The sequence below is a fragment of the Dioscorea cayenensis genome, chromosome 1 (assembly GCF_009730915.1).
Source record: "Dioscorea cayenensis subsp. rotundata cultivar TDr96_F1 chromosome 1, TDr96_F1_v2_PseudoChromosome.rev07_lg8_w22 25.fasta, whole genome shotgun sequence".
Lineage (NCBI taxonomy): Eukaryota > Viridiplantae > Streptophyta > Magnoliopsida > Dioscoreales > Dioscoreaceae > Dioscorea > Dioscorea cayenensis.
The window spans coordinates 25,693,727-25,701,057 of NC_052471.1; the positions used below are offsets into that span (position 1 = coordinate 25,693,727).

General features: G+C 28.3%; 1 pseudogene; it reads left to right on the top strand.

Moving 5' to 3' along the window:
- LOC120258054 overlaps positions 1–6,675 on the top strand; it is a 17,919-nt pseudogene extending 11,244 nt beyond the window's left edge.
- Positions 6,676–7,331: the final 656 nt, after the last annotated feature.

Below are 7,331 nucleotides of genomic sequence, written 5' to 3' on the forward strand. Positions count from 1 at the left end.
GTTACGTATTGGTTGATTCAGATATAGTAGACATTCTAAAAGGAACTACGATTATGAAGGTTTTCATTGGAAAGATAAAGGAGATATCTCGAAAACATAGCAGAATTAGGGGTTTTGATTCAAATAGTGTAGGCATTCAGAAAGTAAACCATAGGATTAGGGTTTTGATTGAAACTTAAGAGACATTAGTATAAGATATCATTTTATTAGGCTCCTCCTCTAATTAAAATTAAAAATAGGAGACACTAAGAAAAAGAAAACACACCAGTCAGATTTTTCCTTAAGCTAACAGAGGAGACATTCCCTAAAATATAGAATTTGTGTTTTGATTCAAAAACATAGGCATTTCATAAAGAAAACAAAGGATTCAAGCCTAGCTATTACCGCACATTTTATAGGATTTTTGCTGCAGATTTCGAGATATAATGGAGCATTACTATAAGAAAGCATACACCATTAAAGTTGATTGGAAAATCTATAGAAACATTTTCCGTAAATGAAAACATATGATTACTGAATTTTGATTCAAAACGAAAGTCTTTCACACACAATATGATTATTGTTGTGATTAAAAGATAGGAGACATTTCATAAAGAAAACATAAAATTATATTTTTAATTGAAAAATATGAAACATTACTAAAAAACATATGATTAAGGTTTTGATTAAAAATAGCGAAGATATTATTCAAAAGAAAACATAGGATTGTGGGATTTGAAGAAGATGGGATTATGGTTTTGATTCCACAAAATGTGACATTTTGAAAAGAAAACATAGGAGTTCGGGTATTGGTTGTGGAGATAGGATTGGTGATATTTTTCTCTTTAGAAAATGTCTACTTTCAAAAACATGAGAACATTTCAAAACTTTTCATAATGTCTCATATATATCGGTAACATTTTCAAAACATACGATTAATGGGTTTGATTGAAAATGGAAGGCATTACAAAAAGAAAACATAGGTTAGGAGTTTTGGGACTTGGAAAAACAACAGACATTCCGAAAATGAAAATATATATATTAGGACTTTAGGCACAAAATTAAAGCACATTCCGATTGCGGTTTTCAGATCAGAAATACGCAAATATTCCTAAAGAAAAGATAAAGGGACAAAGAAAGGATAGAGAAAACGCACAAGATTAAGGGTTTTCACTCAAAAGATATAATTCGAGGAAAATAAAACACTAGGATTTAGGTAGTGATTCAAAATTGAAAACAAAAGATTAAGAAGATTTTGATTGAAAAATCCGATACATTACCAAAAGATGAGAGAATTATTGTTTGGATTCATAGGAGAGAAAGTCGCAAAAGGAAAAGCATAAGATTAGTATTTTCCATTACAGTGAGAAAGGCATTGCACAGAGCACCTTATAATTAGGGTTTCTCATTATGCTGTACATACTCGGAATAGAAAAACATAGGATTAGGATTTTCCACTATAGCAAACATTCTCAAAGAGAAAACATGGGATTGGAGGGTTTCGATTAAAAATTGGAGGCTTTGGTAAAGAAACATACATGACGGTACGTTTTGAAGTTCTGAAAATTCGAGATATTACTATAAAACCTAAAAGCTGGAGGCATTACGTACACATAGGATTAGGATTTTGATTCATTGCAGACATCCCAGGCAAAACATATGGGATTATGGTATTCATTCAATAAGAAACCATTTTGAATGAGAAACATTGGATCAAGCTTTTTGGGTGAAAAGAAAATGTGAGACATTATGAAAAGAAAACATAGGATTATTGTTTTGATTAAAAAATATGAGACATTCAAAAAAGAAAACATAAGATTATAGTTTTGAGTGAAATATAGGAGACATTACTAAAATTAAAAATATATGATTAGGGTTTTGAATTAGAAATAAGAGGCATTAATATTTTTTAATAGGACAAAGGATTAGGGTTTTGATTCAAAAATTTATTAGACATTGCAAACTATCATTCCGAAAGTAAAACATAGGATTATGGTTTTGAACAAAAAGTAGTAGACATTCCGAAAAGAAAACATAAGATTAGATGTTTGATTGAAAAATAGGAGACATTACTATAAGAAAACAAAAGATTATGATTTGGATTGAAAACCAAAAAATAGGGGACATTTTCAAAAAACCATATTACTAGAGTCTTGATTCAAAAATAGGAGACATTCTGAAAAGAAAATATATGATTAGGGTTTTGTTTGAAAAATAGTAGACATTTCGAAAAGAAAATAAAGGATTAAGTTTTTGATTGAACCCCGTATGCCACAAACAACTTGCACTAAAATGGCTCTAAACGGCTCATTTGGTGTCGGATTGACCTCATTTTTTATTCTAATGACTCGGGACACTCTAAGGCACACTCCTAAATGAAAACATGAGAGAAAAAGAATATATATATATATATATGAAAAATTTGAATTACCACAATTCAGGTTTTGTTTACAAAGTAGAAAACATTCCAAAAAAAAAACATAGGATTAGGGTTTTGATTACAATATAGTAGGCATTCCATAAAGAAAACATAAAAATAGGGTTTTGATTAAAAAATAACAGACATTTGAAAAGAAAATATAGGATTAGGTTTTTTAATAAAAAATAAGAGACATTACTATAAGAAAACATAGGATTATGGTTTTGATTAAAACCAAACAATAAGTGGACCTTACCAAAAGAAAACATATGATTAGGGTTTTGATTCAAAAATTGTAGACATTCCCAAAACAAAACATTTTATTAGTGTTTTTATTAAAATACAGGAGACAATACAAAAATAAACCATAGAATTAGTGTTTTGATTGAATAATAGGAGACATTTCCAGAAGAAAACTTATGATTAGGGTGTTGATTCAAAATAGCAGACATTACCAAAAGAAAACATAGGATTAGGATTTTGAAAGATAGGATTAAGGTACTGATTATAAAATGAGACATTTCAAAAAGAAAACATATGATTCGGTTTTTTATTGTAAGATAGGATTAATAATGTTTTCTTTTGGAAATGACTCCTTTTTTCCAATAACTTATCCAAAAGACAACATAGGATTAGGAGTTTGATTGAAAAATTAGAGATCTTTTGAAATAAAAACATAGGATTATGGTTTTGATTGAAAAATAAGAGACATTAAAAAAAACACATAGGATTAGTGTTTTGAGTAAAAAATATGACACATTCCAATAATGATTTTTATTCAAAAATTCTAGACATTCCAAAAAGAAAAATAATAAAGGACATAGGAAAAGAAAGGAAAATATAGGATTAGGGTTTTCAATCAAAAGATAGGATAAGAAAAAGAAAACATATAATTTAGTTTATCATTCAAAACTTAAAGCATAGTACTAGGGTTTTGATTGAAAAATATGTGACATTACGAAAAGAAAACATAGAATTAATGTTTTGATTAAAAATTCTGGCACATTCGAAAAAGAAAACATAAGATTAGAATTTTGATTAAAAAATTGGTGGAATTTAAAAAAAAATTAGGATTATAGTTTTGATTAAAAAATATGAGACATTACTATAAGAAAACATAGGATTAGGATTTTGATTAAAAACTGAAAAATAGGAGACATTTCCAAAAGAAAACATAGGATTATGGTTTTGAGTCAAAAATAGTAGAAATTCCCAAATGAAAAAATAGGATTTGGGTTTTGATTTTGAAATAGGAACCATTTTAAAAAGAAAATATATGATTAGTATTTTGATTGAAAAATATGAGACACTATGAAAAGAAAACATAGAATTATTGTTTTGATTCAAAAATAAGAGACATGCCCAGAAGAAAACATAAGATTATGGTTTTAATTGAAAATTAGGAGACATTACAATAATAAAAAACTTAGGGTTAGGGTTTTGAATGAAAAGTAGGAAACATTATTATTTTTTAATTGGACAAAGGATTAGTGTTTTGGTTAAAAAACAAATAAGAGCCATTTCAAAGTATCATTCAGAATGACTCTTACTATGAAAGTAAAACATATTATTAGGATTCTCAATCCAATTTTTTTTTTTTAATTAAAAACATAGGATTGTTTTGGAATGTGTAATGAAGACATAGGATTAGTCTTTCGATTTACATATTGTAGGCATTCCAAAAAGAAAAACCTAGGATTATCCTTTTAATTGAAAAATATGAGACATTAATATAAGAAAACATAGGATTAGGGTTTTGATTAATAAAAGCATGGAGACATCCCAAAATCATATTAGAAATATATTTTATGAATGTTTTATTTTTATGAATAAAAATAGTAGCCATCGCCAAAAGAAAACATAGGATTAGGGTTTTGATTGAAAAAATATGAGACATTACTATATGAAAACATGTGATTACTGTTTTGATTAAAAAAATAGGAGGCATTAAAAAAACTTAGGATTAGGTTTTTGAGTGATAAATATGTGACATGCATAACGTAAACATTGGATTACGGTTTTAAATAAAAAATAGTAGAAATTTCAAAAACATAGGATTAGTGTTTTGATTGAAAATACGAGACATTTCGAAAAGAAAACATGGTATTAGGGTTTTGATTGAGAAATAAGAAACATTACTATAGGAAAATATATGATTAGGGTTTTGATTAAAAAAAAGACACATTGCAAAAATAAAATAAAGGATTAGTGTTTTGATTCAAAACTGAAAATAGGATACATTCTGAAAAGAAAACATAGATTTAAAGTTTTCATTCAAAATTGAAAAATAGGACATGTGTAAAAGAAAAAAATTTGTTTAGAGTTTTTATTGAAAATAGCGGATATTCCTAAAAGAAAACAAAGGATTAGGTTTTTTATTAAAAATAGGAGACATTCCGAAAAGAAAACATAAGTTAGGGTTTTGATTAAAAACTGATGAAAGGAAACATTCAGAAAAGCAAACTTAGGATTCAGTTTTGTTTGCAAAATAGTAGACATTCTAAAAAGAAAAATATAAGATTATGGTTTTGATTAAAAAATAGCAATGATTCCGAAAAAAAAAACAAAGGATCAGGTGTTTAATTCAAAACTAAAAAATATGACACATTCCACAAATAAAACATTGGATTAGGTTTTTGATTAAGAAAATAGGAGAAATTACTACAAGAAAACAAAGGATTAAAGTTTGGATTGAAAAATATGAGACATTACAAAAACAAAAAAACAAAGGATTAGTGTTTTGATTCAAAGCTGAAAAATAGAGTTTTGATTCCAATATAGTAGGCAATCTGAAAAGAAAACATAGGATTAGGGTTTTCATTGAAAAATAGGAGACATTCAAAAAATAAAATATAGAATTAGTATTTTGATTCAATCATAGTAGACATTCCTAAAAGAAAACATAGGATTAATGTATTGATTGAAAACTAGGAGACATTACTATAAGAAAACATAGGATTAGGGTTTTGATTCAATAGACTAATCCTAAGTTTCTTATAATAATGTCTCCAATAAAAAATAGGGGTTTAAATCAAAACTGTAATGTTATCTTTAGGAAAAGAAAACATAGGATTAGGGCTTTCATTTAAGAAAATGAGACATTTTGGAAAGAAATAAAGGGATTAGTATTATAAAGTGATTCAAAATTGAAAAATAGGACAAATTCTGGAAAGAAGAAATATAAGTTTAGGGTTTTGATTACAAAATAGCAGAAATTCAGAAAAAAAAAAAGTATTAGATTTTTTTATTAAAAGATATGAGACTTTTGAAAAAGAAAACATAGGATTTTGATTCAAAACTGATAAATATGAAACATTGAGAAAATAAAACATAGGATTCAGTTTTTGATTGAAAGATAGAAGACATTCTGAAAAGAAAACATAGGATTAGGGCTTTGATTTAGACATAGGATTAGTGTTTTTTATTCAAATATAGTAGGCACTCCAAAAGGAAACATTGGATTATGGTTTTTGTTGAAAAACAATAGACATTACTATAAGAAAACATAGAATCAGTGTTTTGAATGAAAAATAGAAGACATTAGTATAAGAAAACATTGTGTTAAGGTTTTGATTCAAGAATAGTAGACATTTCTAAAATGAAACTTAGTACTATGGTTTTGATTGAAAAATATTAGTTATTATGGAAACAAACACATCTGAGTATTCTTTTGAATAAAAAATAGCATACAATCCCAAAAGAAAACATAAGAATATGCATTGATTAAAAAATAGGTGGCATTCAAAAAAAATCCTTAGGATTATGGTTTTCATTAAAAGCTATAAGACATTACAATAAAAAACATATTACTTTTGTTTTGATTTACAAATAGCAGACACACTGAAAGAAAACAAAAGGTTATGGTTTTCATTAAAAAATAGGAGGCATTCTGAAAAGAAAAAATAGCATTAGGGTTTTGATTAAAAATAGGAGGCATTCCAAAAAAATACTTAGGGTTAGGGTTGTGATTAACAAATATGACACATTACGAAAAGAAAACATATGATTATTGTTTTGATTCAAAAATAGCAGACATTCCCAAAAGAAAACATAACATTAGGGTCTTAATTGAAAAATAGGAGACATTACTGATAAGTGCTTGTGTATTAGTAATACGAAGTATTCTTTTCTTACGATGAGCATTAATTTTCTTAAATTTTATCGCTAATACATGTGTATTTGTGTTCTTTTGTATATGCAGGGTTGTGGATACAAATATAGAAGAAAGAAGCAAAAGTAGATTGAGAGTGCACTTGGTTGATGAAATCTTGGACTGAACAAATGTGAAGACACAAGTTGTGCTCAAAGATATGTGAGTGTGTGCTTACCTCCATTATGTTCAAGGAAATATGCAAATTGGAGGGGCATAAAAAAAGTCACACTCATGTGTTTCGACTTGTGCAAAACTAGCTAGATTGTCATCAAATGTGTTTTTATTTGAAGATGCAATGTGATCTACAGAGCATAGACGATAGCCCGCTTTAGTTGCCTTGATGAAAAGTGTGGATTCTCGAGTATTTTGGCGTTTAGGGGAGAGGGGTCTTGTAGCAATTTACTATAGCAAAGTAATGTGGTAAATTACTATAGAATTTACTATTTACAGGCCGTAGAAAATTGAATTTCCGGAAATTCACACGGCCGTGTGGAAATTCCACACGCCTGTGTGGATGCCCGATTCCACCTATTTAAAGCAAATGATTTTCAGCGTGTTGGGATCCTTTCTTTCTATCCTTTCCTCATCTTTTTCTCATCTTTGGAGGCTCTCGAGGCTAGGGTTTAGAGGGGCTTTGGCTAGGTTTTTAGAGTAATTCTATAGCCTTTAACACCACATTCCTTCGGAAGAGAGTTATTGGGGGAGTTTTTGTTGGCATCGATTCGGAGAGGTGTGCCCTAGGCTTGACAAGGAAACCTTCGAAGAAGACGAGGCTACTCC